At 41.6% G+C, this 17,091-nt stretch overlaps 1 long non-coding RNA gene across 1 annotated transcript; it reads right to left on the bottom strand.

Annotated features, from left to right (window-relative positions):
• Nucleotides 1–3,132: 3,132 nt before the first annotated feature.
• Nucleotides 3,133–11,221, bottom strand: LOC107975399 (uncharacterized). The gene is made up of 3 exons (XR_001718917.3): nt 10,978–11,221; nt 9,825–9,960; nt 3,133–6,574 (listed from the first exon to the last, which is right to left on the bottom strand). It is a non-coding gene; the product is annotated as an uncharacterized LOC107975399 (long non-coding RNA).
• Nucleotides 11,222–17,091: the final 5,870 nt, after the last annotated feature.

Genomic DNA, 17,091 nt, shown 5'->3' with positions numbered 1-17,091 from the left:
TGAATTTCTTTGACTCTAGCACTTTGCTGCTTCCCCAAGATGACACACTATTTCCCTGGATTGGAAGACAGAGCTTTCTGGGCCAGCCAGGGTGGCTTATGCCTGTAATACCAGCACTTTGGGAGGCCAAGGCAGGTAGATCACCTGAGGCCAGGAGTTCAAGACCAGCCTAGCCAACATAGTGAAACCCTGTCTCCACTAAAAATACAAAAAATTAGTTGGGCGTGGTGCCTTGTGCCTGTAGTCCCAGCTACTCAGGAGGCTAGGACAGGAGAAAAGCTTAAACTTGGGAGGCAGAGGTTGCAGTGAGCTGAGATCATGCCACTGCACTCCAGCCTGGGTGACAGAACAAGACTCCGTCTCAAAATAAAAATAATTTTAAAAAAAGACAGAGCTCTCTGAAAGGGTGTCAGTTGATGGGACTTAGGAACTTTCTGCTAATTTTTAATAATATTAGCCCAATTGCATGACCTGTTATGACTAATTGGAAGATTGGATAGATAGATGGATGGATGAAAGGATGGATGGATGGAATAGAATCACAAACAAGGAGGACTTCAATAGTCAAAGAATGAAAGTATGGATCTAATCATCATTACCTGTCACTCGGATCGCCCTTGGGCCTGGCCCACAAGAACTTAAGTTTGGGTCCTAGGGAGAGGGGCTCCAAACAGAATCTAAAGGATAGTTCTCTAAGATGATGAGCATGGCACTGGGTCTCCTCATATAAATGGTGTTGGCACTCAGCAGGGAGAGAGGTATTCTCTTCACTTCATCAAAGTCCAGACTCTGGCAGCACTGGCTTTGAGGTCCCTGCATGCAAATGCTTCAGGTTCTCAGAGCCTTTGGCTCAGTGAGTCACCTTCAGTTCTGCAGAGCACTGATGAGGAATAACTCAGATGAACATTAATGGCAGATGGTAGTAATATCTTGGAAGCTGACTTCATAGAGAATTGCAAAATGTACGTTACTTCTTGTTTTTTTTTCTTTTTTTTTTTTGAGACAGAGTGTCGCTCTGTCGCCAGGCTGGAGTGCAGTGGTGCAATCTCAGCTCACTGCAGCCTCCGCCTCCCAGATTCAAGCAATTCTTCTGCCTCAGCCTCCCAAGTAGCTGGGACTACAGGTTTGCGCCATCACGCCCAGCTAATTTTTGTATTTTTAGTAGAGAAGGGGGTTTCACCATGTTGGCCAGGATGGTCTCAATCTCTTGACCTCGTGATCCACCCACCTATGTGTTACTTCTAAAATATGCAAAGAAAATTTAACTTCACTTTTTTGTTTTTTTTTTTTGAAATGAGATCTCACTATGTTGCCAAACTGGTCTCAAACTCCTGGACTCTAGCAATCCTCCTGCCTCAGCCTCCCGAGTAGCTGGGATTACAGGCATGTGCCACCAGGCCCAGCTTTAATGTCAATTTCTATAACTGATTTGGACTTTTGCAAGAATCCTCATTTTTTGGTAGCAACTATCAGGAAAAAATTGTGAGAGACTTTGAGCAAAAATGTTACTATCCCATCTAGTACACCCTTCTCGGTTAACTCTCCCCTTATTGCCTTTGAGCTATTTTAAAACTCTGTAAGTTGTAGAATACTGAGAGTAATGCAGATGGATCTTGCCAGTGTGTCTGGTGGAGATGAGTAAATAATTGCCTTGTGGATATTGGCCAATTCTCAAAATTAATTTCAATCTTCTGGATGGCCTGTATGTGTGTGTGTGTGAATCCTCCTTTGAACTGGTTTTAACGTCTTACTGGCTTCCTTATAACTTGAAATAAAATCTTTAACAGATGAGAGTCATAGTTTTGACCCTTAAAAATACATCCTTCAACACAAGAGAAAACTAACTTTAAGCTTGACAATATGTGACCTCACCATTTCATCAGGCTTCATCTATTTCAAATAATGACTTGCTCTTTTTTTGTTTCCTGCTGCACCTCCCACTGCACCTTTCCAAGGGGGCATCTTGATGTGAGGGGGAAGAGGTTCATGTGACTTGCTGTGGTGGAGGAGACAAGACCTGAGAATCACATGGTGCCTGTGTGGTCATTTGGTCATCACTCTAGAACTACTGCCTGACAGGAGACTGTGGGCCTGGGGAGTATACTATGTCTTCTTTTTCACCCCAAGTCTTGGTGCCCCTCAATATGGTACATGCAAAACACTAGTTACAGTGCATGGTCTGTGTAGACCATGGGAAACCTGGAATGCTCCCTCACATGCAGCTATTTAGCCACTGCCCTCCCCCAATGCGGGTCTGTGGCTCCTTCTCCACACTGATGTGGCTGCATCCCAGAGGTGCTGTTAGGCCCGGAATGCTCTTGATCTTTCCTATACCCATATGGACATTTCTGCCATTAAAGTGATAGCTTATAAGTCTGAACCTTCTGCCCAATCTTTTTCTTTTTTTTTCCTTCCCATCATCCACCAAGACCAGATTGGCACTTTCACTTCCAATCTTAGGGATCCTTCTTCTACAGCATACATGGTGCCCTTCTGAAGTGTCACGCACTCTCTCTCTTCTTTCCCTTTGGACTATAATGGCACAATGGATCTTGGGGAACACCATATATGGAGAAAGGACATGGAAAGCCCATTGATGTAATGGCTTCAAGACATTTTCACTATTATATAGAGTATTGGAGGTCTTGAAAGTAGAAATCCTCCCAGAGAGTCAGAGCCAGTGAAAGAGAGAGAAATTGTGGAAACCAGAAAATAGTGGAGAAGGCTGTTTAAACAAGGACAGCTAAGACAATTCCTGGGACACTCCTTGTGAGTTTGAATGGTGCAAAATCTTTATGAATGCATCTTTTGCATTAAAGGCAATCATTTTCAACGATCATCAAGAAAGTCTATTTATTCGGGCATTTTATATTTCTAAAAACACATATTGGCCCCTAGGGATAAATGCATTTTAACAAATTTACTCCCAAACCACATGCTTACTAGTAAGTTTAAGAAATTTGTCAAAAACAAATATTAGGTCACTATTCGGTGGAATGCAATTTCTACTTCTCCTCATAAAAAAGGAACATTTTACCATTTCAGTCTTCGCGAACTTTTTCTGTTGCTCCAAATACCAGAAAATGAATGATTACATGGATGCTCCAAAGACAAATAATATTCTAAAAATGTGAATAAATAACTTTATTTTCATAAAGTTCAGAGTCTTCAGATGAAGTATGAATGTGCTGGAAGGCTCTTGAGTATCTGGAAACAGTCTTTTCCTTTTTCTCTCCAAGGAGACAGGCATCGTGTCTCCCTGATAGGAGCTATTGGCTCTGGGCAGTAACTATAACAATACTTAGACAATTCTAATTCTAATATAACAATGTTAGACAATTCTGATAACATGTACAGGTTAAGCAGCTGTTTATAGAATTTCCTGGTAAAAACTAGTGATGAAAATGCCATTGTATAATTGAAACAATAAATGCCTCTTCAATGTAGCATGATCAGTATTAACCCATACATAATTTCCTGTCAGGTATATGACATTATAAACTAAATGTTTACACACACACACACACACACACACACGTACTTAGTTGTCCTGGAAATAAATGTTTGGCATGTTCTTCATGTAGAATGTATGTGTTGGACTCATTCTCAAAGGAAGTCATTGGCTAATGAGTCTTACCTTTAGTGGCAAAGAAAGAGACATGAATACTAGTTCCTCCCTGGCTTATGCTGCACCAACACCAGTTCAGATTTCTCCATATGAAAACATTAATTCTAAAATCTTTCTTGTTTGAAGTCGTGGAATATCTGTTATCATCTAACATGTATGAGGATTCATTCTGAGCCAAACACTAGGAATATAAAGAAGGGAAAGAGGGAGTCTCTGTATTCCAGGGGAATGCACTCAGGTTAGATAATGGCTTACTCTACTGGAATTTAGATCATTGCATATGTCAGTTCCTTGACCCCAGGTCTCTACTACACCAAGCGCAAAACAGTCTCAGCCCTGGGGGGCCTCATACATGCCTGCTTTTTGGAAGCTATGGTGGGGTTGTCAATGTTTTGTGCTCATGATAAATTGCTTTCTTTTTGAGACACATACTAAATTATGTTGAAGTCTCAGTCTTTATAGATCACTGCCATGTGTGACAGAGATGGTTGCCTCTAGCTGTTGGCTCCTTGTAAAGCAATTTGTTTATAAATCAAAATTTAAAATTCAAGAAACACTAAATTTGAACTCATATGAGAATGCTAAAAATCGCTGTCCTTATTTTCAAGAACATTGTTTGCTTAAAGTTTATCTTCATCACACCATGGACCTATGGTGATTATAGGGACAATAGTGTTGGGGATGGTGACAGTGATACATCATTTGGCTGTTGGTGAGCTTGCGCCAAGGACTAAATATTTGTGTCTCACCCCCTTGCCCTAATTAATATATTGAAGCCCTAATCACCAATGTGGTGGTTTGGCCTTAGGAAGTAATTAGCTCATGAGGGTGGAGCCCTCATGACCACTTGAATGGGATTTGCGACTTTATAAGAAGAGACTAAAGAAAAACTTTCTCTCAGTCAGGTGAGGATACAGCAAGAAGGCAGCAATCTGCAAGAGAGCCTTCTCCAGGGACCAAATTAGCATCTTGATCTTGGACTTCCCAGAACAATTCTGGAGGCTGGGAAGTCCAAGATCAAGATGCCAGATAATTGTTGTTGTTTAAGCTGCCCAGTCTACAGTATTCTGTTATAGCAGCTGTAACTGTCTAAGACAGCGGGGCTCTCAGCAATCTCTCATGAGACCAGTGCCCACTGTGGTTCAATGTGCCTACTCAGACAGCCTCATGTTGAATCCACAAGGGGGTAGAAATGAAGAGGTGAGGTAAACCCTGGATCTCGATATGCGTTACTGACCATGAGATGTAGGAACTATGTAGTTCCTGACCATAGTTCAGAACTAGCGTTGTTTTAGTTGACTAGTCAACCCAGAAAAAGGTGAACATAGGCTCTGTCATGCCCCAATTTGCATATAAGGAGCACGAAATACAATTTGAAAAGGGACTAAAGAGGTTTCCTTGAAGATTTTTGGTGCTATGATGGGGAGCTTTATGGCCTAGTAGATAGTAAGCCAGTTCGTCATAATATCAGCTAGCATTTATTGGGTGTTTACCATATGCCAGGCTCTGTGCTGAGGACTTTACATGCATTAAACCATCTAATCCTCATAACAACCTTCTGGGGGAGGTACTATTGTCATCATTTTTACATATGAGACCATTGAGGTACAAATAAATTTACTTGTCCAAGGTGCAGAGTTAGAGGTAATGCCAAGATTAGAATGCCAACAGTGTGCGCTCTTAATCACCATCCCACATCCCTTCATTAAGTGAAGCCCAATTATATAATGCACACAGCAGTACAATGCTATAGGCACTACCACAGCCCCATTTCTACATGGTGGGAAATGTGAGTAAAATAAGGGACTGTCACTAGCCTCAGTGTGGGTCAAGGGGTACATCGCAGAGTTTGAACACAGGTATACCAGACTCCAGAACCTGCTTCCTTCTCATTAGCACAACACAACGGCTCTGTTCCTCATTCTGAGATGTCTTAGGAACTTGGAAGTGTTGGCCATCCTGATCATAAAACTATTGCCTTCCTACTCCCTGCTTAGAAAGTTGATAACGTGTTTGGGATCAGATGCTCTCCTTTGCCACTCCCTCCACTGTTCTCTCTACACAACCCTGTATTCACTTGTTTTTGCCTTTCCATTCTTCCTTGTAGCTCTTGGCTTATTAAGTCTCATGCTGTGGGCACCTAACAGGGCCTGGCACAGAGCTTGCGCTGGTACATGATTGGTGACCTAAGAAGTTATTACACAATGGATTATGTGTTATCCCCCCAGGTAGCTTTGCATCAACAGTGGTCATGATGCAATAGAGGAGAGACTAAGATGAGACTTCTAGGCAAAACTGTAGCCCCTGGGGGCATCTGTGATCCTTCCCTACAATAGAGAATAGTTCTGGAGAAGAACAGAAAGCCTCACTATGGGAATGTAGGGCTAGTGTGCTTGTGCAAACAGAAGGGGTCTAATAGGTGCTTGAGGTTCCCCAAGATGATGCTGGCAAAGCAGGTTACTAGGGCAGAGCTGTTGGCTGCATTCTTCTGCCCTCTGTTTCCCCCAGCACACTCCAATCCTAGTTCTTTTGAAGAAAAATCACAGGATAAGAAGCCAAGAAGGGAAAGCCTATCCTATTCACCACGTATTAGCTGTGTGAGTTTAGAAGTCACTTTGCCTCCCTAGGTGGTCATTTTGTGACCTGTAAAGTAGGAATTATAATAATATATGGCCTGACTACTGCTTAGGTTTTGTAGATCAAAAAAGATTGTAAAAATGAAAGTCCTTTGTGAACCAAAGCACACTGCTTGTCTAAGGTATTATCTTCATCTGCACACTTGGTCTTCCTGGGGTGATTTATGTTTATGATTTCTTTGATATGTCTCGGGAAAGTCCTGGCAGTCCTGACACTCAGGTGTCGTTTACTTGTCTCTGTGTTTTAAGACATGCCGGGAGATTCTCCTTATAAAACGTTCTCTTTCCGGGGCTTCCATTTTTTCAGCATCTGTAAAATGAATGTATAATGTGTCTTACAGCCAGTAAGTAAAAACCACATCCCTTTATCTTTGTTCTGAGAGGGAGGTCAAATTACAGGTTCTGTGAGAAAGGAACATCTTGGTTCCTCTTCTTGCTGAGACTAAGTCTTAGATTGCTAAATCATTCCCAGAGATGCACGTTGGGGCTAACCAAAGGGTCACCCCAGAAGCTTATGCGCAAAGGCAAATGAATCCATTGTAGTTTAGTGATTTCTGAGTAGAATAGCAGTTCCTTTGCAACAGCAAAGGAAGTCATGAGAAGAAAGGGCCAAGATATACCAAAGAGGGCTGGAGAAATGGCAGGAAGCAAGAAAGACAGCAAGGGGAACATTGATGGAAGAAGAAAGGAATTTTGGTGGTGACTCAGTTCTTTCCAATCTGGGGCCCCAAGAGCATTAAGTGGTTGAGAAGCAAGGTCAGCTGCTTGGGTCCTGATCTTCCCACTCCTAATTCCCATTAGTAAGGACTTCCCTCTCACTGATTTTTCTTCCTTTAGATTTCATGTTTTCAGTGATGTAAAAAGAATAGTTGTTTTGTTTGCAATAGCCAGTGAGGTGAGAGGCAAATATGGGGACAACTTTTCCTCTACCCTCCTAGGTTCAGTGACTGAGGCCTGCAAATTAAACTGACAAAAGACAGATTAATAGAAGAATATTTCACATATACACAGGAGCTTTACAGAAAATAAGTGAAAAACCTAAAAAAATGGTTCGGCCTAGAGGCTTATATCCCATTTTAACAAAGGATGATAAATCCTAGAAAAATGACTAGACAAAGGAAAAGGAATTTGAGCTTCTGATGGGAAGGTAAATATTTTGGGGAAACTAATGGTAGATAAGGACAATTTTATAAGTCTTGTTATGCAGACTCGAGTTGGTGCACCTCCAGTGACAAGAGTTGTCTCTCTGGTCTTTAAGAGTCATTCTCCTTTTCCTGGTACAGCAGAGGAGGACACCTTTACAAATGGAAATTTCTGTTTCCTTTGCAAAGGAAAATGTATGGCCTCTTTTAAAAAAAAAAAGTCTTCTTCATAAGCAAAGGCACCCTTGCTTCAATTCAAGTCTCAGTATCTTCCCTGGACTATACAGGATGACGCAGGGCACAGGGTGGACTCATGCTATGTCTTCCTAGTTTTGGGTTCTATGTGTAAAAAGGTGGTGAGAAGGATGCTAATCTAGCCAGAAAATGCAAGCCTCACCAGCTATCTGCTTGAAATGCTCTGTTATCTGCTTGAAATGCTCTGTTATCTGCCCTAGTCCACAGAACCTTGAGATCAAACTGTGCTTGGTCTGCTAGCCCTCCTTAGCCCTAGAATTGGAATGAAGTGTTGCATCCTAAAGACAGTCTAAACACCTAAAAGAAAAAAAAAATCACAGAATCTTTTGGAATTATCAGAGGATTTAGGGAGCTCTAACCTAACCACTCCTCTCTCCCTCCACAAAAGGAGACTGAGTTTCAGAGACAAGACTATCATGTAAGGTTGAGCAGATTGTCTACTGCCCAATGCTAGGGGAGATCAGTTGCACTGTTGTCATTAGAGACTTTTTTTCTCCCACTGAATGTGATAAAGTGTCTTGAGCAATGTACATATTTTCCTAGTGTGTATGAGGGCCCTGTATGGACTAGCAAGTGTTTTACTCTGAGGGGATCAGAGGGAGGTATACCGACTCATTCAAGAAATAAAAAGAACAGAAAATTTTTCAACCACTGCCATTCTTCTTAGTAGGTTAAAGTCATTCCAACTACAGCACAGTTATGGAGCATTGTTTATGTAGGTACAGTTATCACTCCTTTAGAAAAAATTTTCTAAAGGATGCACAGTCAGTAAGCGACACATCTAGAATTTGAACCCAGGTGGTCTGGCTCTGGTACCTACAGTTTTAATCACCTCAATTATCCAAGACTGTACCTTCATTTTAGAAACAACATTATTAGTCTAGAGAAGTTTCTGGTGGAATAAGTTGAAGAAAATTAGACAATTAGCTATGACTTCTGCCTTACTCTACAGTATCCAGCAAAGAGATTAAAATGAGGAGGTATCTCACAATTGAGTCCTTTATCCCCATCCTCTTACTGTTAGCTCCAAACTTGGACTTGATTTTCATGTACTGTATCTCATAGGTGTGGCCAGAGCATCAGGGAATATAGGTGGTTTTTCCATTATATTGAGTTTGCTTATAATAATGGACATAATAATAAGTTACATTTGAATAATTGTTTACAATTTTAAAAGCACTTTCACATTTATTTCCTCATTTGAGCTTCACAACAACTTAGGTAAGGAAAATATAATTATCCTATTATTATTACTATTATTATTATTATTATTATTTTGAGACAGAGCCTTGCTCTGTCACCCAGGCTGGAGTGCAATGGCACAATATCGGCTCACTGCAACCTCCACCTCCTGGGTTCAAGCAATTCTCCTGTCTCAGCCTCCCAAGTAGCTGGGACTATAGGTGCATGCCACCATGCCCAGCTAATTTTTGCACTTTTAGTAGAGGTGGGGTTTTGCCATGTAGGCCCGGCTGGTCTCGAATTCCTTACCTCAGGTGATCTGCCTGTCTTGGCCTCCCAAAGTGCTGGGATTATAGGCATGGGCCACCATGCCCAGCCCTATCCTATTATTATTTTACAAATAGAAAACTGAAGTTTAGGGAATTTCCAAAGGGAGAGAGGTATAGATTGTTCTCAACCCAAGTGTCTTGATTCCTAATTTTATGTTCTTTATACTATATTCTGTACGGATATCTATATAGATGTATGCATGTGTGTTCAACTATATAAATATTTTAAATCTTATTTTCATTGAAAAATATTGTTTTAAAATGCACTTTGGACACAGTGTGGATTTCCATGTGCGCTTTGTCATGTTTTCTGGGGGAAAAATGGGTCCAATCTGTGGTGATTTATTGGTGACACAGCTTTGGGAAGACTTGGCCTTCTTGCTACCAGGGCTCTCTGGGAAGTGAATTTTCCCACCCTGTTTCTTTATTTTATGTGCTTATATGATCAGTTCCCAAAACTTTAAGACTCATTTATTTTCCGCCCTTGGTGGGACCTTTGTGAAATTTCCCCATTAAGGAATTTCAAGTTAGTCACTACCCTTTGCTTTGACTTTGGAGATTTCTTATACACCATCTCAGCTGCACAAAAAGAAATTCCCACAGAGGAAGCCCATGGTTGGACGGAAGACAAACACCTGCAATACCAACTCACTTGAGTGACTAAGCCCATCAAGGTGTGTTTAAGTGTAATCTTTGAACAGGAACTTGAAATTCTGTGTAGACTTCCAAATCTCTGTGCTTTTTCTGGACACCCCCTCCAATTTTCTATAGTCATTTTCCTTAAGGAGCTGGAAGACAACATTAAAAAGCATCAGTCTTATTAAGAAAAGCAAATTTTACAGCCTTCCCAGTTAGAATTGTTTGGATCATTAACCAATCTCCTTTCTCATTTCCCTCAGTTTTATGGAATGCTCCTATCTACTTTTTGACTCATATTCATCAACACATCACTGAAAAAACACAAAAATTCCAGGAGCCATGTAATCCTCTAGTAACTTCACTTCTTCTCAAAGGCTTAATGGGATTGGGGCTCATTGATAGTCTAGTGGAAGGCATCCAAAGAAACTCCCAAAGCATTCAGGAAATGCTATTTTAGTGACTCAAAAACCATACTAGTTTAGCTTTATTCAAGTGTTTCAAGTTTGAAATGATTTATACTTGATCTACTCATCATGAAATAACATACTTCTACTCTGACACATGATGCCTCTTTGTGATCCAAGATAAGTTACTTAAGCTCTCTCCCTCTAATTTCCTAAGTTGCAAAAGGCACAGGGCTAGGTATGAGGAACTGATTACCTGTTAAGGAAAGTGACTGAGTTCTTATTTATAACATATCCTGAAGATCAAAACTACATATACATAGCATAATTAGTAATACTTTGTAGTGCTTGCCAGAACCTATAGAATGAATGGCCATGAATGAATCAATGGCCTGGGCATTATATTCAGTAGACTAGATCTCAGAAAGGAAAAAGGAGCGGCATAAAATACGGCCTTGGTCCAACATTTTGACCACAGAGCAAAGTTAAAGAGGACCAGAGGAAACATCTCCTTCAGTGGTGGAAGTAGTTTCCGCAGACACAAGATAACCAAAAGTATGACATGCTGGGGACATGAAAGACATTTTAAAGGTCTCTGAGACTTGATCAATGACCACTTTCTTGGAGAGCCCCACACGGTGTAATTTATGCAAATCCTGTGAAGCGGAGTCATCTATCTGCTCAGACATGCAGAAATCTTTCAGGAGAAGGGTGGGAGATTTTTGGAGGAAAAGAAGTACCAGTGGCCAGGAAAGGAATTACCTTAGGAAGGTAATATGTTGATGGGAGGAGCAGATGCCCTGGAGTAAAACTGTTTTCCAGAAGTTTCCTGTCCTAGTGTCCAACTGGATAATGATGAGCAATCCTTGAACTCCATCATGTGCCTCGTGGAATAGAGTGTATTGTAAAAATGCAGCTCAGCAAATGTCTCTCTTCAAAAAGTGGCTTTAAAACCTAGGACATATTTAGCCTACTCAGGGAAAAGAAACAAAATAAAGCATTCTATAGCAGCCTTATGACCCATTGCTAAAGGAACCCAAATCCACCAGCACAAGACACAGGAGTCATTATGAGGCAAACAGCAGTTAACCTGTGAGCTCTGAAATCCTCTAGAGGCTGTGTGTGTGCAGTTGCCATGGGCTGTGGATGACCCAGGGTGTTGAGTGCCTGTTCATTGCTCAACCTCTCATCCTACATCTCATCAGTAATGGAATAAGTAGGTGAGTGCACTCATCTAAGTTTGCCTTTTGCAAGGGTCCAATTTCGTCCTCATCTTTTAGAGTAGAAATGAGAAATATTCTCTATTCTACTGGGGATCACTGGAGCACACACACACACAGAGCAAGTGAAGGAAGACTTCAAGTAAAGTATGTTATAGATTCATTATGTTTCCAAGAGATTTTGTGTGGAAAAGAATATTTGCTACCACTTGTACTTTGTTTAAAAGTCTAATTTAGTAATCTTATGAATTTATTTAAAAATCGTTTTAAAAACAACCTTCCTTTAAAAATTCACATACTTCTTGTCTAAATAATACATCAAAAACATAATTCCCTAAATGTGCATACATCAATTATAAATGTAAAAACATTTAAATAGAAAATTAAATCACAAATCAAGTATATCAGAGTTTCTTAGGCATTCTCTGTAGGAAGCTGATGTGTGGCCACTGAAAGATACCAGATCCTAATCCCTAGGATCTGTAAATTTTACCTAATGAGGAAAAAGGGTCTTTGCTGATGTGATTAAGGATCTGGACTTGGGGGATTACCCTGGACTATCTGAGTGGACCTTAATTCCAATTACAAGTGTCCTTATAGGAGGAGACAGAGGGAGATTAGATGGACACACAGAAGATGAGGAGGCCACGTGACCACAGGGGCAGAGATCAGAGGGATGAGGCCACAAGTCAAGGAATGTCATTGTCACTAGAAAGGGATGAATTCTTTCCTAGAGCTTTTGGAGGCAGCACAACCTTGATTTCAGACTCTTTCCTTCTCCAGAACTATGAGAGAATAAATTTCTGTTGTCTTAAGCTACCAAGTTTGTGGTCATTGTTACAGCAGACACAGGAAACTAATAAACTCTCTAATACCTTAAGCAGCAACCAAAACAACATAAAATGTCACTATGGTTACAAAACTGTTTAAATGTCTTCACACCATTTCTGGTTTAAAAAGTGTGATGGGCCAGGCATGGTGGCTCAAGCCTGTAATCCCAGCACTTTGGTAGGCTGAGGCAGGAGGATCACTGGAGCCCAGGACTTCAAGACCAGCCTGAGCAACATAGTGAGACCCCATCTCTACAAAAAAAAAAATTTTTTTTAATGTGTTGGATTTGACTTTGTCTCTTAATCTCCTTCTTTAGGCTGGAGTGCAGTGGCATGATCATGGCTCAGTGCAGCCTGGACCTCCCAAGCTCAAGAGATGCTCCCACCTCAGCCTCTTGAGTAGCTAGGACCACAGACATGTGCCACCACACCTGGCTAACTTGTTATTTTTTTCTGCAGACGGGGTCTCACCATGTTTCCCAGGCTGGTCTCAAACTCCTGGGCTCAAGCAATCTACCTGCCTGGGTCTCCCAAAGTGCTGGGATTACAGGTGTGAGCCACTGTGCTTGGCCTGTTTCTTAATCATATTTTCTATTTTCCTGGGTTTTAATAAATCTCCTTCCTAAGATTTTAGTAATTGTACCCATGTATAAAATACTTTCCAATCAGGACATAAGTTTGCACATTCCGCATTTGTTGACCAGTTAACTCAGTTGGGCCCTGAGGTCTGGTTGCCCACGCTAAGGTGATGCAAACATGAGCTGCTGATCATAGGCTGAGGTCCTTCTGTAATCATCTTCTCTGGTTTTCTCATAGGATTTTTAACTGCCTTGCCTATTGACTTTATGTTTTTTCAGATTAGGTGTCTTTAAGTTGGTTTGGTCTATAACTATACCACAGTGACACATTCTGTAGGGTAATTGTAGCTGCTGGGACTTCCTTATAATTTGTAGAAAAATCTAGAGGATTCAGCTTCTTGGCTGGGCAATTAGCTCTCTAATTAATTTTCTCAAAATGGCCCTGCTGGGACTGCTTTTGTAGTGGTTATTGTACAGGTCCCTTTGCGCTCAGTTCTTTCTACCTAATCATCCCGCTAGAATGCACTCACCACAATTCTGTTCTCATGTTCCTGATTACACAGATTTATAAAATGTATGTAAGCTCTCTTCCTATAAGCCACTGAAAATGTAAGTATAGTCTATGCATGTGCCACAAGCAAGACTGGGGGCATTGAGTCTGTTGCTCGAGGCCTTTCTTCTCACTCTGCAGCTTTAGTGTGTTGGCTCTTTGCATTTATTGCTTCATGGATTAAAAATGTTGCAGCTCCAAGCTTCATGCAGGTAGAAGGGTAGAAATGGGCAGCTGCCTGTATATCTACCCTTCAATCAGGAAAGCAAATGCTTTCCCAAAATGCCCTCTCTCAACTAAGCCAACTTCCACATACCTCTCATTGGCCAAAAATACATCACGTGACCTCTTGGCTTCAAAAGAGACTGAAAAATGCTTAGAATTTCTAATCTCCACTAGAGTGGGGGAGGCAAAGGAGAAGGGCTGGGAAAGTGTGACTGGTGAGCCCAGCTCCTGGGACCTCACGACTTTTCTCTGTATGTCTGCTGTATACTTCCCTCTCTCCAGGCTTCTTTCTTCTGCTTCACAGTTATAGGACCAAAAATGTCCACCTTAGCTCTACGGAACCCCCAGTCCAGAAGCCTATTTCCCAGATGGTGATCCATGGCCTTCCTGTTTCAGATTCACCAGGGATATGAGTCGAAATACCAATTCCTGAGCTCTAAACCTGCTACACCAGACACATTTTGAAAAGCAAAGATTTTGAAGACCAAAGATCTTTCAGCTCCAATCCTGAAGATACAGTGGTGGAGCATAGAAACTCACAAGGGTCTTAGGTATGCTAAGCTTTGAGAGTTGACGAACCAGAGCCCCTGTGTCCCAATTCCAAATTCCCTGGAAAGGGCTGCTGATTGGCCTGCTTGGGTCCAGTGTGTAGAACACCCTCAGTCCATTCAACTGAGGATGTTGTTGGAAGGCGGTGGGCTCAGACCTCATGGCCATTGCCTTCTAATCAAGGATTTTTGGAGTAGGCAAATATGCTAACTTTTCTGCTACAGTGCTTACAATTCCCAAGGCAAGTAATTTCATACTTCCCAGCTGCACCCTGAGGATCCCAGCTGTCTGCCTCTCCCAGTAAGTTTCTGCTTATGCAACTCAACCATTGCCCTGATCCATGGCCTTGCCCTCCTCTCTTCTGGTTGGGCCCAACCCAACCATCCCTGTCCATTCCTGGCTTCACTCATTTCCCTCAACTTTGCAATGCTCTGGGGCTTTTGAGTGGTGCACCACAGTGTAGCACATGGAGCAAGTTCAAAATTTATAGTCACAGTCCGATGTGAAAAAACGTAAGATTTTAAATTTTTCTGTAATTGAAATCAGCTCAGCTCCAGTTGTAGAATCCATTTTTACTGATAGTCTAAAGCTTTTAATTTTTCTGTTTTAAGACAACTCTACTTCTGGGCTGGGCATGGTGGCTCATGCCTATACTCCCAGCACTTTGGGAGGTCAAGGCAGGAGGATGGCTTGAGCTCAGGAGTTTGAGACCAGCCCGGGCAACATGGAGAGACCCCGTCTCTACAAAAAATACAAAAATTAGTTGGGCCTGGTGGCTCATGCCTGTTGTCTCAGCTACTTGGGAGGCTGAGGCAGGAGGCTCACTTGAACCCAGGAGGCAGAGGTTGCTGTGAGCTGAGATCACACCACTGCACTCCAGCCTGTGTGACAGAGGGAGCCTGCCTGGTTCAAAACAACAACAACAACAACAACAACACAAAACAAAAAAGCAGATAACTCTACTTCTGGTTTAAAATGTTGTCTTTTTTAGTAAGGACTCTGTGAAATTCAGAGTTCTCACTTCCTTCTTCCCAAGAGTGACCTTATGATCCAGGGAGCTTAGAAGTAACCTGGGTTCTCATATAGCCTTCTCCCGTTGATGGCCACTGTGTTGTCATGCTCTGGTCCTTGGGGAATTGTGGCTGGCACCCAAAAGGGGTCTCCATCTTGCCTGATCTTTGACATGGTGGGCTGGTAGCTGCTGCTGCTGACCCTAGTCCCTGTCTCGCTCTGATCAACAGTGAAGTCCACATATCTGTGTCCTCCTGCTCTTCTCCCAGACCCCCTGTGACCCACCCACTCCTACCCCTCTTCTATTCCTCTCCTTGAGGACTGAAAACTCTCTGTTGCCTATCTTTAGTATTCTGTGATGTACATGGCTCTGCAAGGCTGTGCCAAGGCCTGGTCTGCCTCACCACCAATCTCAGTCATTGCTCATTCATTTTCGAAGAGCCGTGTTGTTCAAATGCCATTCAAAATAGATGTTTTTCCATGAAACTCTGTTAGAAACTGAATGCTTCTGTCTCCCAAAACTTATATGTTGAAACCCTACCTTGTAATGTGATAGTATTAGGAGGTGGGGTCTTTGGGAGGTAAGTAGGATTAGATGAGGTCATGAGAATGGAGCCCTTATAAATGGGATTAATGTTCTTAGAATAATCTTAAGATAGCTTGCTTCTTCTCCCCACCATGCGAGGACACCATGAGAAGGCACCGCCTATGAGCCAGGAAGTGGGCCTTTACTAGACACCAAATCTGCTGGCACCTTGATTGTGGACTTCCCAGCCTCCAGAACTATGGGAAATACATGTTTGTTGTTGAAGCCATCAGTCATGGTATTTCATTGTAGCACCTGAGGTTAAAACACTGGCTGTCTTCTTGGGGTCTGCCATGGAAAGTACTATTAAGTAAGGATTTCTGAGTGTCTTTACCACACTCCACCTAAGGTTTGACCACAGGAGGGAACAGATTTTGTCACTAGCTATCTTATTCTTATTAAGCACTCTATTTTATTCTCTCTAAATTTCCTCTTCTTGCTCACTGGGAAATCCTTTCCATTGTGGATAGGAAGGCAGATATATCAACTGGCACTCTTCACTGTTCTGTAGAGGTTACTGCTCAGTGTCCAATCTACAAAACTTGAATTATAAATCATATAATACAATCTTATTAATCTCAGCTTTTAGAATTCCATGGAATCAATTTAGTTCACAGAACAAAGTCTGGTTCTCACAAATAAACAACCCTTTGGCTTTCAGATTATAGTTTCTACTCTGCATTTAAGAAATCCAGTCACATTTTTAATGGACTTCTTTGTTTTAGGCTGATCTGCCTTACCCTAAAAGAAGCTCATTTAGAAAGTACCACTGGTGCCTGAAAAACCTGGAAAAAGGAAAGATAAAAGCCACCAAGAACAGAGAGCGTAATATAAAACACTGTCCTCACCCCATTCACCTGCTCAATTATATTGTCTTGTGAATATTTCACTGTGTTAATTTTGCCTCTTGTAATAGATTAAAAGCTCCATGATGGCAGGGCTCATGCATCCTGCATCTCTCCTCAATCCCCCAAAACTCAGCAAGTGTCCTTTCCACAGTTTATTCAGTGTCACATTTTTTTTGCATTTTTTTTCCTGTGGATGATTTCACTATTTAAAATGGACGCTGAGCATAGTGCTGAAGTACTGCCTAGTGATCCTAAGCTCAAAAAGGCTGTGATGTGCCTAACAGAAAATATCTGTTAGAGAAGCTTAGTTCAGGCATGAGTTATAGTATAGTTTGCCATGAGTTCAATATTAATGAGTGAAAAATATATATTAAATAAGGTGACTTTAAATAGAAACACACATGAAACAAGATTTTTTATATATATATGTTCATTGACAGAAATGTTGTGACCAGAGGCTCGCAAGAACCTAACCCTGT

This window comes from Pan troglodytes, chromosome 5, assembly GCF_028858775.2.
Source record: "Pan troglodytes isolate AG18354 chromosome 5, NHGRI_mPanTro3-v2.0_pri, whole genome shotgun sequence".
In the NCBI taxonomy this organism is placed as follows: domain Eukaryota; kingdom Metazoa; phylum Chordata; class Mammalia; order Primates; family Hominidae; genus Pan; species Pan troglodytes.
Note: the sequence above shows the minus strand (reverse complement) of the source record. Positions and strands in the feature narration are given on the sequence as shown.